We start from the raw sequence: 27,162 nt of genomic DNA, 5'->3' as shown, positions 1-27,162 counted from the left end.
CCACTGTAAAGTGGTTGGTTTTGACCGTTTTGGATATACGGTTGTCCACTGTTTGCAAAGATCTGCTGCTCCGAACCTTGGTACACCTGCTGGAATTGTGGTTGTTGGTATTGCACTAGCCACGGTTGTGAAGCCATGTTCTGTTGTGCTATGCTAACCGTTGGACCAAGGTGTGGGGTAATTGTACCCGTTTGAACCTGTGTCGCCCCACCAGTTGGCGATTGTGGTTGTGACCCATGGTCAAGAGGCTGTTGCATTACGACCTGAGAAATCTAAGGTTGACATGCAACAGGCATCGCTTGAACTTGTGACACTGTTACAATCACTGGTGTGGTTGGGATGTTCGTCATAGGTACACACTGTTGCATAGAATATACAACCCTTGGTTGCTGAGGTAGCATAGGTACGCAACCACTTGATGTAATTCCAGTATAACCTGAATACTGTTGCGAACTCCCGTATGGGTACCCTCCTGGAGGGGGTAATGAAAGGGCATACTGCCCCCCATACGGTAGCAATCCGGAACTCAAGGGGATTGATTGTCCTTGGGGACTGGATTGCCCAAATTGACCTCCAAATGGATCAATTTGGCGAGTCTCAACATAAGAGTTGCCGGATATTACTCCGGATGAACAAACTGGAACAGACCATATTGTCAAAATAGTCCCTTGGTGGACTCCTTCTAGCGGTTGAGAGCTAGTTGGGACAGATGGTATGCCGACAAACATTGTTGGAGTGACGGCAGGGGCTTCTGCTGTCACTGTGTCATTTGACACAGTCCTAGATGTTGACGGTTGTTCAGACATTTTAAGTCTATCCAATAGATTGCCTAGCGATTCTACAGGAACCTCCACTTGTGGTGGATTAACTTCTGACGAAGGAAATAGAGTGACCCCGACTCCAAAATGGGTTGGAGTACTTGCTTGCGGATCCTCTGCAATTTCCTCTATCGCAATCAAACCAGGTGGAAGAGGAAGATCGTCAGGTCCGTAAAATATTTCTGGTGTCGAAGAAGGGGTTGTTTCGACAGCGACAGTTGTTTGAGGAACAAAACTCTCTGGACCGGTTACCGATGGAACTGGTTCAGTTATACAAGTATTTGCCCCCAGACTAGGATCAGTGTTACTTTCCTTTTGTGGCTGTTGAACTTCTTCTGTAGAGGCAGGGTTTCCAGAAATGTTTGGAGTAACCGGGATCTCAGATGTAGTTGGAACACTAGTTCTAACTTTCAAAGGAGATTTTGAACCGGTTAAACGAGTTCGCTTTGTCCGTACTGGTTTCGATTCCGAAGACAAAGACGGTTGACTCGTAAGTCTCCGCGAACGACGGGGTTTCAATTGACTTTCTTCCACGATTGCGGATTACTCGATCAACCAAAATTTTAAAAGGGGAAATTTGTGTTTCCGAACTGAATGAATTTTATTAGACGCTTTTAGACACAACTTGCTTTTTTAGTTTTAAAGAGTCGAGAAAAAGCTAAAGATGACACTAGTCTCCTTCGATGTTTTAACGAGCCCGAAGTGACAAATGCTCAGATGGACTTTTTCTGTTATAGAGTCTGAAAAAGGCCAAAAGAAACTGCTCTGGAGATCTAGGCAGAGGGTGTGCCAAACCTTTCGCAAAACCACAGAATACGTTTTACGGTACGGGTGGTCGATCTTCGTGAATGCTGTGTTCACTGCATTGCGATCAGTAGGGCGGCCGACACGGCTTCCTAAGGATAAAAGATATATGCCTATAGGGGTCTCCCAATATATACGCGACGGTACGTGGGAGCACAAATCTGTACTAGCGCTACCGTCTCTCAGGAGGAATCACCCACCTTCTTAGAGATCGATAGTCACTAGGCTTAACGACGCCGGAACACGTCTCTAGCCTAGACTTCTATGTTGTGCGTTATGTTACAAAGCGTTGTTAGGTTCATTCAGTTTATTTTAGGTTGATCTTTTTAAAGTTTGCCTTTCAAGGTTCACCACGAGATGTATGATACAAATTCCTAAATGCAGTCTAAGATGATAAGCAAGCTTTACAATCTTTCAACTTTGAAAATCCTAGCTACTAAGGGAAAAGAGAGCGACTATCTTTTCTCAAAGAGCAATCAACACACTCTAATGCACTTTCCCTAAATCCAACATGCAAACTTATCAAATGCAAAATGCACAATGCAGGTGTTTGTTTTCACTTTCTTAGTATAAATGCCTACAAAGAAAGCTTTTTGCACAACTTTGAATTTGCTTTTACAATGATCAAAATAAACAAGTTCTCTTTTCTTCGAAATCAACAAGGGTAGAAGAGATTACAATCACTTTGCGATTTTCGAAATAAAGACTCGTTTTGATACTTTGAAAAGAACAAATTCAAACCAATAAGAAAAAGTAAAACTATAATCAATCTGAACAAACAACCAATGAGCTCTCTTCTAAGATCACTTTCAATCAGATCTGAATCAAAGGCTACAGAAAGACTACTTTACTCATGCAAAGGAAGACTGTAAATGACGCCACAAACACATAAAAACATTCACAATCTTTTTGTACAAAAATTGGGGCGGAATTCAGGCAAAGAAAAGGGTTATCAGACCAGCACCTATACTTGGTTAAAGGCTGCAAAAATAGAGATCAAAACAGGGCAAAAAGGGACAAAGAAACCCAGCTGCACAAGGCCACACTGGTTCAGCGCAGGTCCAACACTGTCAGTTTGACATTCAGCGCAGGTAGCCCCTTCAGGACCTGCGTTGAAATGCAGACTGCCTTCACAGTGCCTGCAATGAAGAGAGAAACTCTCGTTTCCCTTGGTTTCTGGGTCACAAAATGCTCAAAAATCAACTGTTTCAGGCCAAATCAGAAACACAAGCAAGGTACAAACAGAGGGATGCTTTGATAAGGTACTAAAGACTATCACAAGGATCAATAAAATCATTTGTGGATCTAGTTTAAATCATAGACAAGTCCAACATACTGGATCAAAGCAGCAACTTTTACTTTGCATCCGGGAAAGATGCAGTTCAAGAATTGCTGTCAAGTCTATGAAGTAAACAAATGACGGAAACACAAATGAAATGAATAAACAAGTTCTTCCCCAGCGGAGTCGCCAATTTGTTGTGGGGAAAAATGCCTATTTAGGACGATCCTATCCACCTAAGGTGTGACAGCACCTTAGCAACAAACGAATACAGCTATCATGACTTCTTCCTTTATGAAATATGAAAGAGAGGAGATCGGCAGACTTACCGTTATCTTCCGGTTGTCCCTCAAACTAGATCCTCTTCTCTTTGTGTGTCCATAGCTACTTGCCTCCTCGCTCGATCAAGAGAACAACTACTTGAATCCCACGAGATCACAAGAGAACAGCTACCTGTGACAAGAGAGCAACTACTTGCAACAAGAGAAGAACACAATACAAAGGCAAATATACATATTCATAAATGATTCAGGATTAGAAGTAAATCAAATATACTAATGCAATTACACAAAATACACCAGCATATAGGAAATAATCAAGATAGCTTTATTGAAAGTAACAGTGTTCAGGAAGAGATACAACCCATAGGGCTCCAACCCAGCATCTCCTTCCCAACAGAATGGACTTCCTTCTTCAGCTCCTTTCAAAGCATAACACACCCAATATTTCTAGCCACAAACCAACAACAATTCTTTGCAAATACTAAATTCCAGCCCCCTTAGACCTCATGAGAGAGATCTATATATAGGAGTTTTGGAGAAAGGATGAGTCATCTTGAGGCTGGTATGAAGCTGACTAGTGTCCTCTCCCACTTCAGTTCTTGAGTCCACTTGGAGGTTCTTGCTTCCACTTGGAGATTTGGAACCTCTTACTCATCACTAGTCGAATTCCCTGATCCAAGTGTCATTTTGGAAGCTTCCTGGGCATTGACACCTTGAGGAATGACTGTGCCACTTGTCCAAACTTGCCCAGCGCAGGTAGCCTTCTTTGCAGTTGACATTCAACGCAGGTAGACAGTGGAGCAGTTGACATTCAGCGCAGATGCTCAGTGGAGCAGTTGACATGATCCAGAATTGCCTTGTTTTTGAGTGTTTTCAGGTGGAGAACTTTTGTGAATTGCTGTGGTTACTTGGCCTTGTTCCTCTAGGGGTAGGAACAACATGTTTAGGGACTTTGGATCCCTTGATTATTGACATTTCATGCTCCGTGATGCCAGGCACAAAAATGTCTATAACAGATAGGACTAAGGGTCATGATGACGAAGTGGAATAGTCAGATGAGAGGCAAAATGGATCACCCAAACCTGGAAGGACAAGTGATTGAGTGAGGATATCCCAAACCCGACACAAGAAACATATGAGTGTCAGGTTTAAGAGTGACATGCTGCCTATACAAGAGATGTTTCACTTTCACTTTTTCCCCACTATTTCTAGCGAGTACCCTAATTATTTTTAATCACAAGCTTGAAGGGGATAACATATGATTATTGTATAAGTTCATTCTTTGAAAGAATCCATCCTAGTAAGTTTTACGAGTCCTAGCAAGGAGAAACTCAGTCTTGTCATGGTAACAAGTCTTTCGTCATTTTATTTTTACTATTCCAACGGAAGACTAACTCGGTGTATTTTTCATATTTAGAGAGTTTGAAAAAGAGACGAAAAAGAAAACTCTATCAGGTCCCTTTTCGTAATTTGTCCCTTAAACCAGAAAAGGTAGAAAACAATATTCGAGAGAACCTCTTGACCATGTCAACCAAGGTGTTCCTTTTTTGTAAATAGTCAATCCCAACCCGAAAAAGAGGTAAACGTATCTTGAGACGACATCAATTCATTTAATTTAACGAGTTTGAAAAGACAAGTACTCGACGATCTTTTCATCTTTCGAGAGTCAGAAAATTAGCTTAAAAATGACTCCAGGTGGGTTCTTTTCGTTTATTTTTAACGAGTCCAAAAAAGAAATAAAAAAAACTTGTTGAATCGGTCAAGAATGATCACTGTTACCACCAAAACATCCTGTAACTGCATAAAGAGAACCACACATTACCGATATCGATAAAAATAATAAAATATTGGTAAAAATGTATTTGAAAACTTATAAATAGACAAAAAGTAAAAACATTTTACCATTTCAATTTGGATAATTTGGAGAGTGCATCTTACCATATTTTCTCTAATTCTTTAGGTAAGCGGTGTGACAGATCCGGACACCATTTCGCGAAACTTCAGTTGCAGGTAAGAGCTCTTCCCTTTTTATTGTTTTTTCGTACCATTTTTATGCCATTTCATAGAATTTTTAACTGTTAAAGAGGAGGTTTTTCATTTTTATTATCGAGGGCGATCAACGCAAGTCTGATCATTGGATCCATGCTAATCACCCCATAGCCCAAAAGACCATTGCTGCCAGTGTGAAAATAATTCGAATAGTCACGCTAGGCGCAAAGCAAAAAATAAAACGAGAAATACTCTATCTTAATCGGTTTTTTCAAAATTTTAATCCATTGAAATACTTCTAAATATTATTTATAGATTATTTGCAGTAGATTTCAACGAATATGGCCATCTAATGGAAAGAGATAGGCCATGAGGCGGAAGACCACCAAGCTGCTCAAAGCGTAAAATGTATTAATGCTTTGAGGGACTATGGATTGCTTAAGTTCTTTCAGACCTCGGGACTTAGAGCTCAGAATGAGTTGCTAGAGTATCTCATAGGATTATGGGATGTTGGTCACGAGTTATTCATTATTGAAGATCAAGAACTTGAAATATAGGTATTTGACATCTATTTCATCACTGGACTGCCTAGGAGAGGAGAGAGGATCTAACTCTTGGGAGCTCGTACTGGAGGAGAGAGCACTAGCACACTGATCAGAAGGCATTGCTCAGATGCAGAAACAACCATGAGTGGAAAGGTTAAGATAACAACCATTGACAACCTACCCTTGAGGACTATTCTACATACCATGGCCCGTGTAGCTGGGGCTCAAGCATTGCATGAGGCAACAAAATCTCAGTTCCAATACGCAGTGGACTGTCTCACTCCAACTGTATTTAATTGGTGCGAAGGATTGTTGGTTAACATGAAAAGACAATTGACCAAGTGCAAAACAAGTCACTTGAAGCAGTTTGGGTATGGATCGATCTTAGTCACATTCTTCTTGGAACATGTGCCTCTGTTTTGTTAACAATGGGTAGAGGTGGAGGATCTTGCTTTGAGAGATTCGAGGTTACTCAGATGGGGTGAGATTATGCCTCGAGCTGGAGGAGGTCAACGGATGCATTTCCCTCCAACGTTCTTTGGTTGGTTACATCAACAACTGATCATGGTAGATGACTATGCTTATGCAGGCACAGACTTCAGAGGAGACCCAAATCTTCCTCTACCATGATCCAGGTCCGGGTGTGAAGAAGGACCCTTCCAAGACCTTTTACTTTCGTGATGTGTTAAATTGAATTTTAAAAGAACATTAATGAATACATCTGCATGCGGAGAAGAAGAGTAACATAACAATCATCAACACATGAAAACATAAGCGCTGATAACAGAGTTTTTCCAGGAGGGACTACGTCTCTGGGCCCCGGTGTCAAGATGGTGTAGGTCGCTACATTAAGTGTTGTCAATAAAGGTGATGTACACAAGAGATGATGTCACGATCATACAAGGAAAAATTCCTGTTAGCGCTCGAATCTGCCTCAGGCTGAGGAAGGCAAAACTCGAGGCAACATCAAACCAAGCTCAGCCTCGTAGCTAGCCCTACGAGGACAGGAGAGGGCTCTCGCTGGTCAATATCAGCAAAAGGTAATCAAATAAGCTCGAGATGACTGAATTGATGACTAATTTTAGGCTAGGTATGAAGTACAAGGACTATGGAATTGATTTTTTGAAGTTTTGTTGAATTCAAGGGAAAGGCAATTTTGGGTGTGGGGATGAGGTACAGCTTTTGCAGAGGTCTACTTGGGGCAAGATAGGCGATTTTTTTGATGCCTTTAAAATGATTGAATGCATAGACTTGACAGGTGAGGAGCTAAGGAGAGGAAGGAAGTCTCAAGGATTCTCCTTAAACTGAAGAAAACATGGAAAATTAAACAAATTTAAAGGCAGAGCATAGCAAATTTATGGATTCTACCTTAACACTTCATTTGTTTAATTGCAGAAGATTAAATAAGGAAAGTGGTACACATACACAACTTACAAGTACTGGGAGAAACACACAATCAACACATAAGGCCACATGAATCCCAAATAGTGCTGCAAAAGCCTGGTCTATCCTTTGCCAAAAATGCAGATAAAATATGTACAATAGTGTATCAAGCTATTCCCAAGAGTCCAACCCTGAAAATGACTAAGAAAATACATAATATAGGCAAGCTAACACATTCCCTTGCCTCTAGGGGTCGATCTCATCATCCTAGGAGCTGTTTCAACCATTCCTAAACAAAGCACTACAATCTAGGCAGTCAAAACAACTTGCCTCTATAAGCTAGGAAACCAATTCATTCATTAAATTTTTGCTATTTTATGAATGAATCATCTAGAATAGGTAAATAAGTGTCAAGTCAACATAAAGTTCCATTAATTACATCAAGAAGGGTGAAAAATCCCATCACAAGTCAAAACTGGTCAAACTGGCTTCGTTTCCTGAGCTGAAGATGAAAATTATGCCAAAAAACCCTGATGCGCCGCGCGCCTGAGCCCTATGCGCCGCGCGCCTTTCCACCTGCTTTTGGGGCACTTCCCAACATCCAAATTGAGCTCAGGTTGGCTTGTTGGAAAGCCCTGGATGTCTACTTTCCAACCCAAGTGGAATTTTCCAATTTGATGTCCATTTGCCCCTCCAAAAGTGCATTCTCCCAAGGCTGCTTCCTGTGTGTCCAAAAAGGGGCAGTGAGGTCATTTTTTGCATGTTTTTTGACCTTTTGGGGACCCAAACCTTGATGAAATGCCTTGGAAATAGCTGAGCAGGTATATTTCATCATGAAAAATCCAAAAATGCAAACCATTTGTGATTTGGACCTCCCAATCTTATGGGTAGCGCGCGGCGCGCTACGCGTTGAGCCAAAAAACCTGTTTTTTACACAAAAATTTCAAAATTGACAAAATTTTCCCCAAACTTGTTGAAATTTGGGCTGGGGGTCCCCAATCAAGTACTATGCTCAGTCAAAGAGGCTTCGGCCAAAATCCAAAGATGATCAAGCTCCTTTTGTCTTTTTTGCTTCTTGACCGCTTTCTTCAATTTTGCCTTAAGACTCCTAATTCGCGCCTTGCAAACCAGGTTTTGTGATGCCTCCTTGGCACATTTACCTCTGGTGTAGAATCACTATCATAATCCTGCTCATAAGCTAACTCGGTCTCTGACATGTTCTTTAAAAACAAGGTAGCTTGAATATATATATGCTGATATACAACTGTGTGCAAAATTGACTGTAGACTTTTTCTTTTTCTCAAAACGCTGTGACCAAGGGGACAAAAATATACAAGGGAATTGTTAAGAAAGGGAAAACATTAGGGAAATGGGGAAAATGGAAATAAAACAAGGAGTTTAGGGAAGGGAAGGGGCATGGAAATCTTGAAGTTTTAGGGTTTGGGATGAGGTAGGGAATATATGTTTGTAGTAGAAGGGAGGGGTTAGGATTTGAGGGAGGATAGTGTAGGGTTTTATGAGGAATTATTGGGGAAAATATTGGTGAATATAGGGGGTGGGAAACAAAGGAAATAGGAAAACCTTGGCAACATTTATTTTTGAAAATCCTATAGCAATCTTGGCATTTAAATCCTTACAGCAAACTAATGGACAAGGAGGGTTTTTACACTTGGTTTTTTCATGGCAAATATAGCATAATTTCTTTACATAAACCTTTCAAAACCAAGAATGAGCCGTGGATAGAAGCCTACTTGTGATTTGATGCGTGAGAAGAGGTGTTTGAGTGTGTTTTGGACAAAGTCTGGGCATAAACTTCAATGCGCCGCGCGCCTCACCCAACGTGCCGCGCGCTCCTGATGCGCCTCGCGCGTGTAAGATAGCACTGGAATTTGTCGCCTGATGCGCCGCGCGCCACTGATGCATCGCGCGCCCAACCTGATGCGTCGCGCGCCCTGGAAATGGCCCAATTTGCTCACAAACTCACAAAATCGCCTGAGAACAATGCTCTTTGCTCTTGGAATGTGGAATGGGTTGCAAATGAAGAGAAATATCTTCATATAGACTCCTTGTTGATTTTTGCTTAACCCAAAACCCCTTTTCTTATGTTTGGTTGTTGACACTTTTTCAAAATTAATAGGCTCTGACCTTTTTGGTTTCCCCTTTAAAATTGGTTGAAATAATGATTTTCTTTGATAATTTTTTGCAGGGATAGCTCTGATATGCTCTGGCAAAGGAGACCAAGGCTGCACTTGAACGATTGAAGAACTGAAAATTTTGACAATTTTTACAAAAATGAGATGGCGACTTATCTTCAAAACAGAGTTTTGAAGAGAAGTCCTAATTCAGCTGTACAATGATGAAAATTATTGAAGTGATGATCTATCAAAGACATCCCTCTGGCCTGCTGGTCTTCTAAGACTTTTCAAGACAAAATTGACTCAACCCTAGACCTAAGACCTAAAAATTTAAAACATGATTGTAAATGACATTTAAAGACTTATTTTAATAAACAGGGCTGAACCAGCAGTGCCAAGCATGAGGGGAATGAATGACACAAACCGCTCCATCAGAGTTATGGCATGCCTAACGAAATGCAACTGATCAAAACTGATGGGACACCTAATCATGAAATGCAAAAGAGCTTTGATCTCTGACGGAGGGATAACTAGACCGACTCTAACATTGGCTCCAATGGGGATGGTAGCTCCTTGGAGATGCCAAGAACCGCAGATCTCTGTAAGAGCTAGACAGTGCCTTCATCCATTGGGCGATGGAGTCATTATTTCGACACAAAATCTTGAGAATTTGACTGAAAAACCAAAAACCACTTTGACCAAACTAGACTCAAAACTAAAAGATTTAGACAACTGACTCGACAAACTTAGACTAACTAACCTTCATTTTCAGAATTATAGCCTTCACCTCGGGCCCAAGACTGAAGATGATAAGTTAGTTTACATGTGCAATAGAATAAAAGTAAAATGATATGTACAATGATGATGAAATGAGCAGAAAATACTCAGAAGTAGTATCTCTTTAACAACCGACCATTAATCGGCCCTCCAGGACATTCATCTCCATTCATTTCTTTGAGGAGGAAAGCGTTTTGGCCACGATATGCTGCAATCTTGTAAGGACCCTTCCATAAATTTTCAAATTTTCCATGCTTTCCCTTATCTTCATGTCGAGCATCCCATCTCAAAACTACCTCATCTAGCTGAAATGTGTCCGCCTTTGCTTTCCGGTCATAAATCTTTTTGATGCGCTCCTGCAACTTGCAAGTGTTCTGAAATACCTCCTCCCGTGTCTGCTATAAATGAATCATCTGATTAATCCTTCTCTGCATAGGATCTTCCTCACTACCCGCTTCTTGAAGCAATTTGACTACATGGACAACAAGCGAAGTTGGAAAAACCGTGTCTGTTCCGTACACCAACTCGAAAGGAGACATGCCAATAGACTTTTTCTGACTCACCCTATCAGCCCATAGTGCATTTATAAACTTCTTGTGCCAACCCTTTTTACTGATTTCCAACAATTTCTTAATGATATTGACCAAAGATTTATTAGATGACTCTGCCAATCCATTTCCTTGAGGATGGTATGCGGTTGAATGTCCCAAGCTGATATTGTACTTATAACAAAACTCAACCATCCTTTTTGACTTAAATGCTGCTGCATTATCTGTGATTAACTTACTTGGGCATCCAAAACGTGACAAAATATTGGTTTCAAGAAAAGAGATAATTACCGCATCCGTGGCGTGTCGAGTAGGAATTGCTTCAATCCATTTTGTGAAGTAGTCTGTGGCTGTCAATATCCATCGATGCTGTCCTGATGATGCCGGATGAATTTCCCTGATGAAATCTAATCCCCACTACTGAAAAGGTGTGCTGACTTCAATTGGTTTGAGAGGCAAAGGTTGTAGTTTTTGCTTCCCTTCGAAAATTTGGCATTCATGACAATTCTTAACAGCCTTATATACATCTGAAAATAATGAAGGCCAATAATAACCTGCCCTTAGAATCTTGTTCGCTGTGGTTTTCCAAAATAGATGGCCTCCACAGTCACCTCTATGAAAGTCTTCCACAACTCTTTTGGCTTCCTCCTCTACCAAACAATTCAATAACATTCCACCAGGATCTTTCCAATACAATGCAGAATTTAGTATGCAGAATTTTGCAGCTTTCAATTTCAATGTTCTACTTTTGTTTCTAGGCATTCTGGGAGGTGAAGACAAATGCTGAAGTACATATAAAATGTCAGCATACCAAGGAGAAGAAAGAAACATTTCAGATACCTGAACGGATGAATTCTCCTCATCTTCATCAGACATGGCAGCAATCAAATTTATGTCTAGAACTTGCAAATTCGTTTCAGCCATTAACTTGGCGAGTCCTTGACCTTTGATCAGCTTGGTTGGTTTAATCTCCACATCATACTCTAACAACACAGCAATCCACTTACCCCGCCTGCCTTCTGGATCTGCCTGTACTAAAATATCTTTAACTGCTGCATTAGGAACATAAGCTAGAATATGGGAATGCAATATATACACACGGAAATCTTTCAAGGCCTTTACAAGCGCAAGTGCTTGCTTCTCAATGATGTTATATTTCAATGCTCCATCTCTTATAATCCGACTGAAAAAAGCAATGGGCTTTTCAACACCTTCCCTCTTCTGCATTAATACAGCTGCCAAAGTGTGCTCAAAAGCAAATGAGAACAAAATAAAATCCTGAGTGTAGTCTGGGCTGATCAACATAGGAGATGAAGAAAGAGCTAACTTCACTAAATTAAATGATTTCAATGCCTCTTCGGTCCACTTTACCTGACTGTCCTTTTTCAGCATGCTCGTGATTTCTCTAAGATGCTCTGCTAGATTTGGAATGAAGCGACGCAGAAAATTCAGTTTACCATTGAAGGACTGTATTTCTTTCTTGTTCCGGGGCTGTTCAATTTGCTAAATGGCTTCAACACGTGCAGGGTCAATACGGATGCCATCTTTAGATATGATGTGGCCAAGAAGTTTGCCCTCATCCATGGCGAAAAGACTCTTTTTCGGATTCAGCGAAATGCCATATTTTCTGCACTTTTGGAAAACAATTTTCAAATGATACAAATGTTCCTCATCAGAATTTGAAAACACGGTTAAGTCATCAAGATAAACAACTAAAAATACATCTTTCTCATTGGCGAAAGCCATGTCCATTGCACGCTGAAAGATGGCTCCTGCATTTTTCAAACCAAACGACATCTTTGCATAATGAAATGTTCCCCATGGAGTGGTGAATGCTGTCTTGTCACGATCATCTTCATGTAATAAAATCTGATTGTATCCTGAATAGCCGTCGAGTAGTGACATCTTTGATGCTCCAACTACTCGCTGCAATATATGGTCCATTTTGGGCAGCGGATAATTGTCTTTTAAGGACACCTTATTCAAATTTCTGAAGTCAATACATAAACGGATCTCACTTGTTTTCTTCCTTACTGGTACCAAGTTTGATATCCAATCTGAAAATAGGATAGGCACAATGATTCCTGACTTATACAATTTGTTTACCTCTTTTTCAATTGATGGTAGCAGCTTCAGATTGATTCTTCTCAACTTTTGACGAAAAGGCTTCTGATTTGGCTTAATAGGAATAATATGCTGAATGATATTTGTGTCATATGTTTTTAGATCTGAGTAATCCCATGCAAAAACATCAGAAAATAAAGACAACAATTTCACATAGTCTGCTTTCACCTTTGGTAACAATGACTTTGATAGCTTTACTTTCTTGGGATTCTCAGCTGTCCCAATGTTTACCTCTTCAACACCTTTTTCAGTCGGTCTTAATGTCGGTTTGCGGGCCACATCATCTTGGTCAAACAGCTCCTCTAAAGGAATCAATCCCTTAGGAATAATTTTGTCTTTAAGTTGCAGCACGTCCATTTGATTTACTTGTATATTATCACTACCATCATCATGTTCAGTATCTATTGAGGTATCTTTGAACTTACCCTTATTTTGCAGAAACTGATTGATCTCTTCATCATCTTGAAAGACTTGCCAACATTGCTGATTGTCTGGGACGGTGGGACGATGTTTCACATGAATCTCAAACTTGTTGCTAGAATTCATTGGAATTTTTAAATTGCTTGCTACTTTAGCAAGTCCATCAACAACACCATTTTGTATGCGAGGCACACATGTCAAGGTATGATCAGAAAATAACTTCAAAATATCTAAGACTGCATTTCGATATGCCCTCATACGAGGATGCTTGGCCTGAAACTCACCCTTAACTTGCTTTATCACCAACTCGGAATCACCATAGACTGCAATATTCTTCACTTTCAGCTTTCTAAGAATCTTAAGGCCAGCAATGATAGCCTCATATTCTGCCTCATTGTTTGAACAGTCAAATGCTAGTTTATAGGAACACACTCTCACCTTGCTTGGAACTTTGTCTTGAGCGAAAAAGGGACTTCGAATCCACACACCAATACCAGCACCATCACTACCTACTGTGCCATCAAAATCCATGGTCCAAAGACCATCTTCATCTTCTTCCAAGTGTTGAAATTGTGTTAGCTCTGTTTTTTCTGTTTGCTGCCCCTTATCTTCAGCTGATTGCTCCATAGTAGCTTGCTTTTCTCCTCTTTCCTTTTGCAGAACTTCTCTGAAATTTTCAGTGATCTCTGGTATATCTTCCACCTGAACTAACTGACTATCTAGATCATTAAAACTATCAGCAAATAAAACAAATGACTCCAAATCTGTATGTACATAATTTACAGGATGATTGATTGGCTTCTCTTTGCTGGTTATCATGTATTTCATCTTTTGCTCTCGATATAGCTTTCTCATTTGACCGAAGACTGGAATTGTAGCATAAGAAAAGTCTAACTGTAGAGTACCCTTCAACTTAGCCCCCCAAGATCTTGAAAGTAGCATACCAAAACGTGGAGGAATGTCCGCTACAACCACATCCATCAAGACATTCTTCGCTGGGAATTGGTCTAAGCTAACAACCAAATGTTTGATGAGCTCGATACATCTTACACGGCTGGAATCAAATGAATACAAATCATGATATTTCCTTGTAATGTCTAACCCCAGCTTCTCCATGATCGCCTTTGGCATCAAATTGTGCGAAGCACCCGAATCGAACATAGCATTGTGCAAAACATATTCATGCAATCTCAAACTGATATAAAAGGGAGGAACATCACTATCAGGGGACTCACCATCCAATGCTGGCCCGAATATCAATTCTGGCTGATCATCTTCAATGTTCACCGTGTCAAACATGGGATCAAAATTCAGAATTTTAGAGACTTGACCTCGGTAGCTGCTGTTTTTCATGATTTCAGTTAAAGGAATAGATACTTTTAATTTGGAAATTTCATTTTCCAAACTAAATGCTGAAACTTTGTCGACTTCTTTGACCGGAACTTCTCTCCTATCTTTGATTATATTTGCCTGATTTTTCCTTTCTGCTGCTGATATCTTGCTAGTTGTGGGATCAATTGTCTCCTTTCCTTTCTTCTGTGGTATCGGTGAATCCGTCTTTGGTGCTGTAGCTTCTTTTCTTTTCTGAATCGGATTGATAGGCACATATCGGTTTCTCAATGAATATTGCTTCTGTTTAGTGGACAAGGCATTCAAATATCCTCTTTGGTAATCATCTAAATCTGCATCATTAGCTAAGATAAAATCTTCATCTTGCTGGGCGCCCGAATTTTCTCCATACTCTTCTTCTTCAGTGATGTAAATGGGCAGATCATCATGAGTAAAGAAGAGATTTTGGTCCCCTGCTACATCAGCATCTTCATCTGAATCTTGACTCACAAAATTCTGCAAAAGAGGAGTCTTGATCGGTTGCTGGGCTGCCGGCTCTTGTACTCTTTGTTCACGCTGCTTAATTCTGAACTGAGGTTGTTGCTGGCCACGGTAATTTGGATTACGAATCTGCGGTTCTGATTTGTCAAGGTTCATTCTTTTGAACATTTTTTCCATCTCACGAAGCCAAGGCGGTTCTAATGTAGATTCTTCCTTTATAGTCACTCTTTTCTCTGCCTTCAACCGTGCTCTCTTGTCATTCAGATTCGCCTCAACATTAACAACAATCTTTTGCATATCTTCTAAAGTAGGCGGATCTCTATCCCATAATGAATAAGCCATCTCCGGATCAAAACCATCCGGGAATTTGAGAAGAGCTGATTTTCTAGATGGTCTTAAATCATCCGGAATAGCATTATAAACTGTATTGAACCTGATAATGTAGTCTTGGACAGACTCACCATGATTGCGTTTGATATTATTGTACTCGGCATTGATCTGAAGTGGATCCTTTCTGAGTTCCCAACGATCTAGAAACTGTTTCTGAAGTTCAGCCAACGTAGGTATACTTCTGGCTCCCAACCCTCTGAACCATTTTCTTACCTCTCCTCCAAATGTTTGCACAAACAATCGCATAGTTACATCCTCTTCATCAATCTCATATAAATCACAAAAATTTGCCATTTTGTCTATGTGCTGCTGAGCGGACACACTTTGAGGAGTGCCATCAAATAAAGGAATCTTACTCTGATAATACGCGGGCATATCATGCAAATCTTGAGGAAGAGTGAGAGGAGAAAACCGAGCAGCCATTGCTCTAGGCGGATTTGGTCTGGGAGTAGTTGGTGGAGTCGATGTGACCGAAGTATGAGGAGTATGAGGAGGTGTATGTGGAGGAGAAGCGATGTGAGATGAAGAAGGAGAATTCACTGCAGACTGTTGATATGTGATTATAGGTTGCAGGGGAATAGTGGGAATGAAAGGCGGTTCGGTGGGATTTTTTGAAGCGGAAGCCGTGACAGCAGATCCAATATTCGCAGATGCAGCTTCTAGGAAATCAGCAAGATTTGCAGCCTGAATGTCACTCTGAAGGTGCCTCAAGATAAAATTTTCAATTAATTTATTATGTTTTTCAACTTTAAGAGCTGCAACAAAGTCAGGATTTGGAACGAGAGAATCAAGTGCACTTTCGGATTGAGTTTTAAACAACGACAATTCAAATTTCTCGTCAAAGTCAAGTTCTTCAAGAGGCTAAAAAATAGCAGGACATGAATGAGATTTGACCAAGGGAGTCGCCGAGCTTTCTTGACGGAGGATTTTTCGAATCAAATTTGGATTTTCATAAATAGGAGGTGGATCTGGATCAGGATTTAATCTCGTGTATCTTCTAGAAGCCAGTGTGGAGTTGTTCGGAACAATCAAAGGGACACAATAAATTTCAGCCTATCAATTTGCTAGACTCAAGCATCCAAGGTCTAGAACAAATAAGTGTACTGGGGTAAATTACAAATGAAGTGCTACATTCACAAGCTCACTGGAGATCGACTGAAGCAACGTTTATCTACTTTCGCTTATGCATAGCAAAAGCGTTTCGAAGGCTACCTGGCATAACTTCAGACTCCGTCTAAGACTCATGAAACAAACACATCAACCAGTAAACCATTTTTCCCCAGTATGGTCACCACTATGTTAGCACTTGAATCTGCCTCAGGCTAAGGAAGGAAAAACTCAAGGCAACATCAAACCAAGCTCAGCCTCGTAGCTAGCCCTACGAGGACAGGAGAGGGCTCTCTCCGGTCAATCTCGGCAAAAGGTAATCAAAGAAGCTTGAGATGACTGAATTGATGACTAATTTTAGGCTAGGTATGAGGTACAAGGACTATGGAATTGATTTTTTGAAGTTTTGTTGAATTCAAGGGAAAGGCAATTTTGGGTGCGGGGATGAGGCACAACTTTTGCAGAGGTCTACCTGGGGCAAGATAGGCGATTGTTTTGATGCCTTTAAAATGATTGAATGCATAGACCTGATAGGTGAGGAGCTAAGGAGAGGAAATAAGTCTCAAGGATTCTCCTTAAACTGAAGAAAACATGGAAAATTAAACAAATTTAAAGGCAGAGCATAGCAAATTTATGGATTCTACCTTAACACTTCATTTGTTTAATTGCAGAAGATTAAATAAGGAAAGTGGTACACATACACAACTTACAAGTACTGGGAGAAACACACCATCAACACATAAGGCCACATGAATCCCAAATAGTGCTGCAAAAGCCTGGTCTATCCTTTGCCAAAAATGCAGATAAAATATGTACAATAGTGTATCAAGCTATTCCCAAGAGTCCAACCCTGAAAATGACTAAGAAAATACATAATATAGGAAAGCTAACACATTCCCTTGCCTCTAGGGGTCGAGCTCATCATCTTAGGAGATGTTTCAACCAATTCTAAACAAAGCACTACAATCTAGGCAGTCAAAACAACTTGCCTCTATAAGCTAGGAAACCAATTCATTCATTAAATTTTTGCTATTTTATGAATGAATCATCTAGAATAGGTAAATAAGTGTCAATTCAACATAAAGTTCCATTAATTACATCAAGAAGGGTGAAAAATCCCATCACAAGTCAAAACTGGTCAAACTGGCTTCGTTTCTTGAGCTGAAGATGAAAATTACGCCAAAAAACCCTGATGCGCCGCGCGCCTGAGCCCTATGCGTCGCACGCCTTTCCACCTGCTTTTGGGACACTTCCCGAAATCCAAATTGAGCTCAGGTTGGCTTGTTGGAAAACCCTGGATGTCTACTTTCCAACCCAAGTGGAATTTTCCAATTTGATGTCCATTTGCCCCTCCAAAAGTGCATTTTCCCAAGGCTGCTTCCTGTGTGTCCAAAAAGGGGCAGTGAGGTCATTTTTTGCATGTTTTTTGACCTTTTGGGGACCCAAACCTTGATGAAATGCCTTGGCAGTAGCTGAGCAGGTATATTTCATCATGAAAAATCCAAAAATGCAAACCATTTGTGATTTGGACCTCCCAATATTATGGGTAGCGCGCGGCGCGCTACGTGTTGAGCCAAAAAACCTGTTTTTTACACAAAAATTTCAAAATTGACAAAATTTTCCCCAAACTTGTTGAAATTTGGGCTGGGGGTCCCCAATCAAGTACTATGCTTAGTTAAAGAGGCTTCGGCCAAAATCCAAAGACGATCAAGCTCCTTTTGTCGTTTTTGCTTCTTGACCGCTTTCTTCAATTTTGCCTTAAGACTCCTAATTCGCGCCTTGCAAACCAGGTTTTGTGATACCTCCTTGGCACATTTACCTCTGATGTAGAATCACTATCATAATCCTTCTCATAAGCTGACTCGGTCTCTGACATGTTCTTTAAAAACAAGGTAGCTTGAATATATATATGCTGATATACAACTGTGTGCAAAATTGACTGTAGACTTTTTCTTTTTCTCAAAATGCTGTGACCAAGGGGACACAAATATACAAGGGAATTGTTAAGAAAGGGAAAACATTAGGGAAATGGGGAAAATGGAAATAAAACAAGGAATTTAGGGAAGGGAAGGGGCATGGAAATCTTGAAGTTTTATGGTTTGGGATGAGGTAGGGAATATATGTTTGTAGTAGAAGGGAGGGGTTAGGAATTGAGGGAGGATAGTGTAGGGTTTTATGAGGAATTATTGGGGAAAATATTGGTGAATATAGGGGGTGGGAAACAAAGGAAATAGGAAAACCTTGGCAACATTTATTTTTGAAAATCCTACAGCAATCTTGGCATTTAAATCCTTACAGCAAACTAATGGACAAGGAGGGTTTTTACACTTGGTTTTTTCATGGCAAATATAGCATAATATCTTTACATAAACCTTTCAAAACCATGAATGAGCCATGGATAAAAGCCTACCTGTGATTTGATGCATGAGAAGAGGTGTTTGAGTGTGTTTTGGACAAAGTCTGGGCATAAACTTCAATGCGCCGCGCGCTCCTGATGCGCCTCGCGCGTGTAAGATAGCACTGGAATTTGTCGCCTGATGCGCCGCGCGCCACTGATGCATCGCGCGCCCAACCTGATGCGCCGCGTGCCTTGGAAACGGCCCAATTTGCTCACAAAATCACAAAATCTCCTGAGAACAATGCTCTTTGCTCTTGGAATGTGGAATGGGTTGCAAATGAAGAGAAATATCTTCATATAGACTCCTTGTTGATTTTTGCTTAACCCAAAACCCCTTTTCTTATGTTTGGTTGTTGACACTTTTTCAAAATTAATAGGCTCTGACCATTTTGGTTTCCCCTTTAAAATTGGTTGAAATAATGATTTTCTCTGATAATTTTTTGTAGGGATAGCTCTGATATGCTCTGGAAAAGGAGACCAAGGCTGCACTTGAACAATTGAAGAACTGAAAATTTTTACAATATTTACAAAAATGAGATGGCGACTTATCTTCAAAACAGAGTTTTGAAGAGAAGTTCTAATTCAGCTGTACAATGATGAAAATTATTGAAGTGATGATCTATCAAAGACATCCCTATGGCCTGCTGGTCTTCTAAGACTTTTCAAGACAAAATTGACTCAACCCTAGACCTAAGACCTAAAAATTTAAAACATGATTGTAAATGACCTTTGAAGACTTATTTTAATAAACAGGCCTGAACCAGCAGTGCCAAGCACGAAGGGAATGAATGACACAAACCGCTCCATCAGAGTTATGGCATGCCTAACGAAATGCAACTGATCAAAACTGATGGGACACCTAATCATGAAATGCAAAAGAGCTTTGATATCTGACGGAGGGATAACTAGACCGACTCTAACAATTCCCTCACATAAGAGTGGCTCTAAGAGATATTCCACTATTGGAATTCTCAATCAAAAGACTCCTATTAGTATGACACAAAAATATGCATGGTGAGCATCCTGCCAACATGGCACAAAAGGGATCTCAATGCAAAACACATGCATGACGACAACAAGAGTATCCTAGCAACATACAATGAGGGATCTCAAAACATAACATGATGAGTTATGACAACAAGTACATTACATAGAAGATTCCACATTAAATCAAGCAAGGAATCATGACAACATGTAATAAACAAGATCCTGCATCAACATCAATCAAGGATCTGTGCAACACAATGCAGAAAGAAGAAGTACATGTACATATCATATACCTCACAACCAAGGGCCATCTGAAGAAGTGGATGTCACACTGCTGAAGCTGCTCGGACCATCGATCTCAAGGCATCGATCGTATGAAGATGGCTACTCGCACATGAATGTGGACATCTGCACTGACACTTAGAAAAGTGACTAGAAGAAGAAATGGGAAAATAAGAAATATAAAGACACCATCAGATTTGTGGTGTTGAGTAGTGCTGAATCGACTGTCCAAAATCTGAATTCTGAGAAGTTGAGAATTCTGGGCTCAAGGAATCTTTTAGATTCCCCCAGGAATCCTCAAAGATTGTTCTCCATGGATGGACTGGAAGTCTACAACTCAGATGGCGAATCTGATCTCGCCATTACGATCCCTACGGAAAACCATGAAAAACAAGTATAAACTTGACTATATTTTGACATATCAAAATTCTACCTCAGGGAAATTTCATGGCTTATGGTTCCACTCCCTATTTTTGCTGAAATCATGGTTCCACGTGCATTTTGGAAATGACCAAAAAATGTAGAACTCTGATGAAGAAACGAATAACACCGTTGCGCTTGTGGCAACGAGAGGTGTAAAAACCATATAAAATTTTTCAATTTCTGACAAATTGAAAATTTTGCCCTCCTGCAAAATTCATGGTTCCTACATTAAAACATTAATTAACTGCCTCAAAAAGCTTGCCTGCATTCTGCCTTGAAATCTATGCTTGCAGTCTCTCTCCTCTGTCTCGAACTATGTGCAAAGGTAAAGATCTAGGTTTATAAAATAACTTCGACAACTTAACTAATGTGATTTGCTGGCTCATTGGTTAAAAATATACGTTGGTTGAGGAGAGGTCGGGGGATCAAATCTCACCTCTCCATATATATTTTTCATAAAACCACAATGATATATTAATGGGGGTCGAGTCCGCATTGGGCGGCCTGCCCCTTAAACCCCGCACTTACAACATTATCAGCGCATTAAAATCGGCGATCAACATTCAAAATTGGCAATCGAAGCTATATCGGCGATCGACATTATGAATCGGTGATAAAATCGGCGATCGACATTATGAATCGACGATTGGATATGGATGTAACCATATATATCGGTGCGATTTACGGGGTTTCGCCGATATATATATATATATATATCGACGATCGATGCTTTTATGTGGTGCTGTCGGCAGTGTATTATCGGCACGAATTAATCGGCGATATATAATGGGTCAGGGCGATAGGGTGTGGGCCGGGTCCACCGCTGGTGGCCCACCTGCCCCTATATATATATACGGGGTTATGGCCGTCTATCCCGAAACCACATTTGACTTGTTCTTGGTTGCGATTGCGATTTGGGACGGCGGGAGGTTGTGGCCCGTCGGCCTTATAATAATTATTGTTTTCATATAGCTATATTAATAACTATGTATTAAAAGGAATTTTGTTACATGGTTTATTTAATAACCATTTTCCATATTTAAAAATGATTTTTGTCTCTTATGCCGGTTTAGGAGACCAATGAAAGAACACCAAGTGTCAATGCTTGATTGGCTGCCATGTGGGTCCCACATGCTTATTGGGATGCCATGTGGCACACTGTGGACCCCTCTTTTCCCCTGTCTTATTAAACTTTGAAGAGCTCTATCTTTCGCATATGAGCTCGGTTTGACGAACCGTTCGCACCTCCGCGATCAGGACGACGAGATATATGATCTGGTCTTGGGTTAAGCATAATCCAAACACTTTGATTTTTGAGCCATCTTTGTCCTGTGTCTCTCTTTGGAGCCACCTGGATCATACCACCTGGTGTACAATAGATCGATGCAGGTAAAAACTTGTTTTTTGGAATTTTTCAAGTTTTATGATTTTTTTTGAAGTGTATTTGATAGTTTACTTATGATAATTTTGCAGATGTGGGACCGGAAAGGCCTCCTAGAATGTCTCTGATATCTCGATGAGTAGCATGCCAAATAGAGGAAGAAGCTCCATACGAGGAAGGAACATACACTATAGTGGAGATGGAGCGAAACCTGGAAGTCTTTACTCAGGGTATTCCAGAGTACGCTACTATATGTGACGTGCTGTTGCGGTACCAAAGGCACACAGTGGGAGTATCCATGAGACTTCGTCGGTTGTTAGTCCGAATGATTAGAGCTGTCTCATGCTATCATGCGCATCATGTGGGTGGATAGCCTATTCCTAGTTGTATTATCTGCACTGTTGTAGGCTTTTAAAGCCATGTTCCTCATAACACTATTTTTTGAGATTTTGACATAACAAAATTTGATAGACTCTCTCTCTCTCTATATATATATATATGCATGTTTATATTGTTTACTTATGTTTTCATACATCACAATGATATGTTTGGTTTTTTACAAGTGACACAAATGTCTATATAAAACATAATTTGCTAATGCATCTGTTAACGTATTCAAATTTCGTGGAATCTGTTGATATGTAATGTAATCAAAGTTTCTTTCCAGCAATTGAACATATAGATACATGCGCAAAATTTGTGGATTTCTTACTGAATAATGACCATTTAATTATAGCACAACAAGTTGTGAATCTAACTTAACAACAAAATTTCTGATTCCGAGAGCAACTGCTACTGATAATAGTTTGATAACTGCACTGTACTCGACAATATTATTAGTTGTTCATCCCAGGAAAATACCTTGTAAATTGATAAACTCACCATTAGGGGCGAAGAGTGCCCAAGTTGCGGAAGATAAGTTCCGTGTGCTATGAGAAGCACCATCAGTAAAACCAACATAATGGTTTGATGACATCTGCGAACTAAGTGAAACACAAGGTAAGCAGAGGAAACATGTCTGAAAAGCAAACAATCACACCAAAAATTAAAAATGCACACTAATGAATTCACACACTAATGTACAAAAGTAATTATACGTGAATCACGCATAATGCTTTTTCATATGGAGCCCATTTGCAGATTTGGGTAATTGATCAACAGAGAATGAAACCGAAGTTTCACCGTTGGCATGATGTGTAAGCATCGACTTGGCCAAATAGTGGAATAACACACATAAGTGACAATGCCACCATACCCCTCGAGCGAGTGAGGGCTACGAGTGAGAGGATGAATACTCCATTGTGATAATGGGTGAACGGTAAAGACTTGGTGAGAAGATCTCATAAAAGGATGCGAGAAAATATTAATCTCATGGCGAGGAAAATATGCCCCTAGTTGAAAGATTTTGACAATTCCACGTTGGACTGAAATGTCAATAGGTAAGGTAGTAGTGATATTATCCATGTTTCCTTTAGACAAAACTTCAGGCACCAAGACACGTGTTTGAAATGGATGCGTCAGGTTATGAGAGACAAAAGTCTCAAGACATGAAGAAATCTCACTAAGACTTGGAAGAAATGAGGAACAATGATGAGCATCATTCATCATTCTAGAGAGTTTCATCAAGAGACATAACCTCAACAATATTCTCGTCGGTGGGAAATATTTCGTTCAAGGGAGTTGGAAAATGCCAGGAACCAAGCCAAGGAGATTGCGAATACGTGTCTAGGTGCATACTAAGAGTAATATGACTTTCAGAAGTAACCGCTAAAGCCAAAATAACTTGTTGATAAGTTTGTTCTAAAGGACTTAGCGACATAGCATCATCGAAAGAATCAACCTGATCCGGAGTAGAGATGATCCATGGATCACGTGAGGTTGAGATCATGTTGACCGAGGCGACATGCGAAGGTGGGAGAGAAAAAGTTCCCATTAAAGCAAAATCTTTGAAAAGACCTACCCCCATGCTCTCATAGGGAATATCGATATTTCCCACATATGGGACATTTCCATTTAAAGAACCAGAAGAGAAAAAGGCCAATTGATTGACGATGACGATTTTCCCTTCATGAGGAAAATGGAGCACACGGAACAAAGAGGAAACCACACAAAACATGGCATGAGTCCAACTTTGTCCAAGTATAAGGTTGTAATTCAGATTTGCATCTACGACTTCTACTTTTAAGTCAACAATTTTCCCTTCCAAGGTGATGGGAAAACTTGTGAGAATACCATAAGGACAAGATCCTCTACCATCAAAGGCTTCTAAGGTGTTCAGAGATTGATTGAGAGGTGGAGAGCTAATGGCTTTCTAACATGAAACATACATGATATAGGTGGAAGCACCCTCATCAATGACAGTCCGATGAATCGTCTTTTCTTTTATAATGACTTGGATTAAAAATGCAATTTGATGGGGAAGACGAGGAACATGGTTTTCTAGATCAAAAGTGATCAAATTCAAATGTGGAGAATCGATTGTTGCTATAGCAGCTAATAATGATTTTTAATGCATTGGACAAGTTTGGAGAACTTCCAAGGCAGACATCGCTGAAGGTGCTTGAGCCAGATCTTCGACAATACTGTAATGTTGAGCAGCTCTAGCATTCAGATTATAAGATGACTTCCGAAGCACACCTTTAGGAGGCGGTCAGATGAAAAATTCATTATTAGGTCTTTTGATATGAAGAGGACCGGAACTGGGTGGAGCGGAAGTAGAAGGTGTATCAGTTGCTTCCTTTTCCACCGTCTTCTTTTAAGGAGTTTGATAATATTTTGATCGGGTGGCAACAAAATTAGGCATTGTTCCACTCAAGTAAACCCAAGAACTATAAGAGGCAGAGGATTATGGTTCTACCAATTGGGTCTACTGTGATGGAAATGGCTCGTTCAGTACAACTAGGGTCCCTTGAGTTCCTTTTAACAAGCGACTAACTTCTACACGTCGGGGACAATCCTTGGTAGAGTGATCTTCTTAACAAATGCGGCAAGGATACTTAGGCTTACGTTTGGAGACATCATCAATAGATGACTTAGGAGGATCCTATTTTGGGGTATCAAATTTTGTTTTTTCTTTACCTTTTTACCTTTTAAGGCTTTGTCTGCCATGGTAGAATGAACTGCATTAACCTCAGAGGTTTTACTAGGATTCGAAGAGGGTTTCGAAGGAGGATTGGATGCAATATTCAAAACGGATTTTTGCTTCGAAGAAGCTTTATTAGATGTTTGAGACACTGATCCAATAATACCATCGACAAGTGGTACGTTAGGAGATTTAGAAGATGTTGGATTTGTAGATGGCCTCAGAGCATCATGCAAGAGATCATATAACGTGCTAGATTGGGAATATACCAAATCTAAATATTAGGCACGTGCAATGGCTTGATCGTTAGTAACACAACCTCCCATTGCTGTCTGCAACAATTTTGTTAACGAATAATTTGGTAAACCATTCAGTTAACAACTCATCAGGTATTTCAAACTTGATGAGGCGACACTGACGTTTCCATTCATGGATGTGATCAGAGATGTGGGTTGTAGTATCCTGTTTCAGAGATGTAAGCAAATGGGTACCATTTTCATAACGAATCGGTAACTAGAAGCGAGTGAGGAAGGCCATGGCCAAAGAATCGAAGTCTGAATAGGCACCTCGAGGTAACTCAATGTACCATTTCACGGCGACACCCATCAAGGTTCGCTGAAAGTGACGTAGACGAACAGAGTCCTCAACCTAGGAATTGGATGAACACCATAAGTGGTAAGTCATAACATGGGCTTGGGGGCCTTCTTCAGTTTTTCCTTTGTATTTTGGGCAATTGCCAGGAATATTAATGGGAACCGGAGGCCAATAAGACGAATGAAGTATTGGATCATTAGTGAGTCTTGACACATTCGACATCTCCAACATGTCTAGAAATGGAAATTGCAGGTTGAAAGGCATGGGAAGCCTTTGATAAGGCCCAATTTGTGGATTCCATCCTTATTGGTATGGGATTTCCCCAAAGTGGCGGATTTTGACCATAAGGAGCTTGATATTGTCCCCACTGAGGGGTACCCTGACCATAAGGTGGATTTTTCCCCCACAAACGTGGGTTTTGACCAGGGTAAGGTTGATACTGACTTTCCATGGGCCATTGAGAACCATAAGGTGGATAAACATTTTGCGCGACATATGGATTACAAGGTTGTTGTTGCAACTGCTGGCCCTGCTACTGCAAGGGTTGACCTTGTGGCTACAAGGGTTGACCCTATTGATATAAAGGTTGGTTTTTCTACTGCAAGGGCTAACCTTGCTGCTACAATGGTTGTTGATAAGGCCTTTTCTGGTGCAAAGGTTGTTGATACCACTGCAAAGGTTGCCCTTGCTATTGCAAAGGTTGTTGATATTGCTGCAAAGGTTGCCTCTGCTGTTGCAAAGGTTGCCCTTGCTTCTGTAAAGGTTGTTGTTGAAAAGTTCCTTGAGGAATTCCTTGTTGGTACTTATAAGTTCCAGTTGGGAATTGACCATATGCACCGGAAATAGGATTTTGACCAGGTTGCATATGAGGACCTACTTGTGGAATATAATGTGGATTTTGAAGTGCTTGTGAACCATATGGAACATAAGACTGTTGGTGGGGTATCTGCGCCGAATAAAGCTATTGATACTGGCTATTACTTGCTCCAGCTGGGATAGATGATCTAGCAGGATTAGGAATACCACTAGCAGGTTGACTCACTCTAACCATGTGAGGTTGTGATCCACCCACATGGGTTCCACTTAAGACAAGAGGGATATTTGGAAACTCCCCCCAATGCTACGAATGAGGTGGTGGCACATTTTTTCCAGATGATGGGAGAATTGAGGAACTTACAGATGTATTATCGAATCCATCGGTTGCACCAGGATTGTAGGTTGGAATGAAAGTATCAGTTGTGTCAAAATAGTCAGTTAAATCAGAACTGAAGTAACGATAGTTTGCACAGGGATATGAGAGGTCAAGTTAGGAATAAATGGAACAGAAGTAGGTATAGCATTCGATGACCAAATTGGATTTTGGTATAACGTAGAATCACTGGGAGTTCCTAAAACTAGTTGAGCCAAGGTCGTATAACCAAGTGGAAGCATAGGTCCACTATTTTGAGGAGGTGGTTGTCGAGCCGTAAAAAGGGTCTTTTTCACCTCTAATTACCTCACATTAACTTGTCAATCCATGAATGATTTGTTATCTCAAAGAGTGTACTCAGTTTGAGGCTGTCATTTGTTAGAGTAATGCTAGTAG

The sequence above is a fragment of the Pinus tabuliformis genome, chromosome 5_1 (assembly GCF_031772625.1).
Source record: "Pinus tabuliformis cultivar Carrire ecotype Pingquan chromosome 5_1, CPIR1, whole genome shotgun sequence".
Lineage (NCBI taxonomy): Eukaryota > Viridiplantae > Streptophyta > Pinopsida > Pinales > Pinaceae > Pinus > Pinus tabuliformis.
This window is presented reverse-complemented; position numbering follows the sequence as displayed.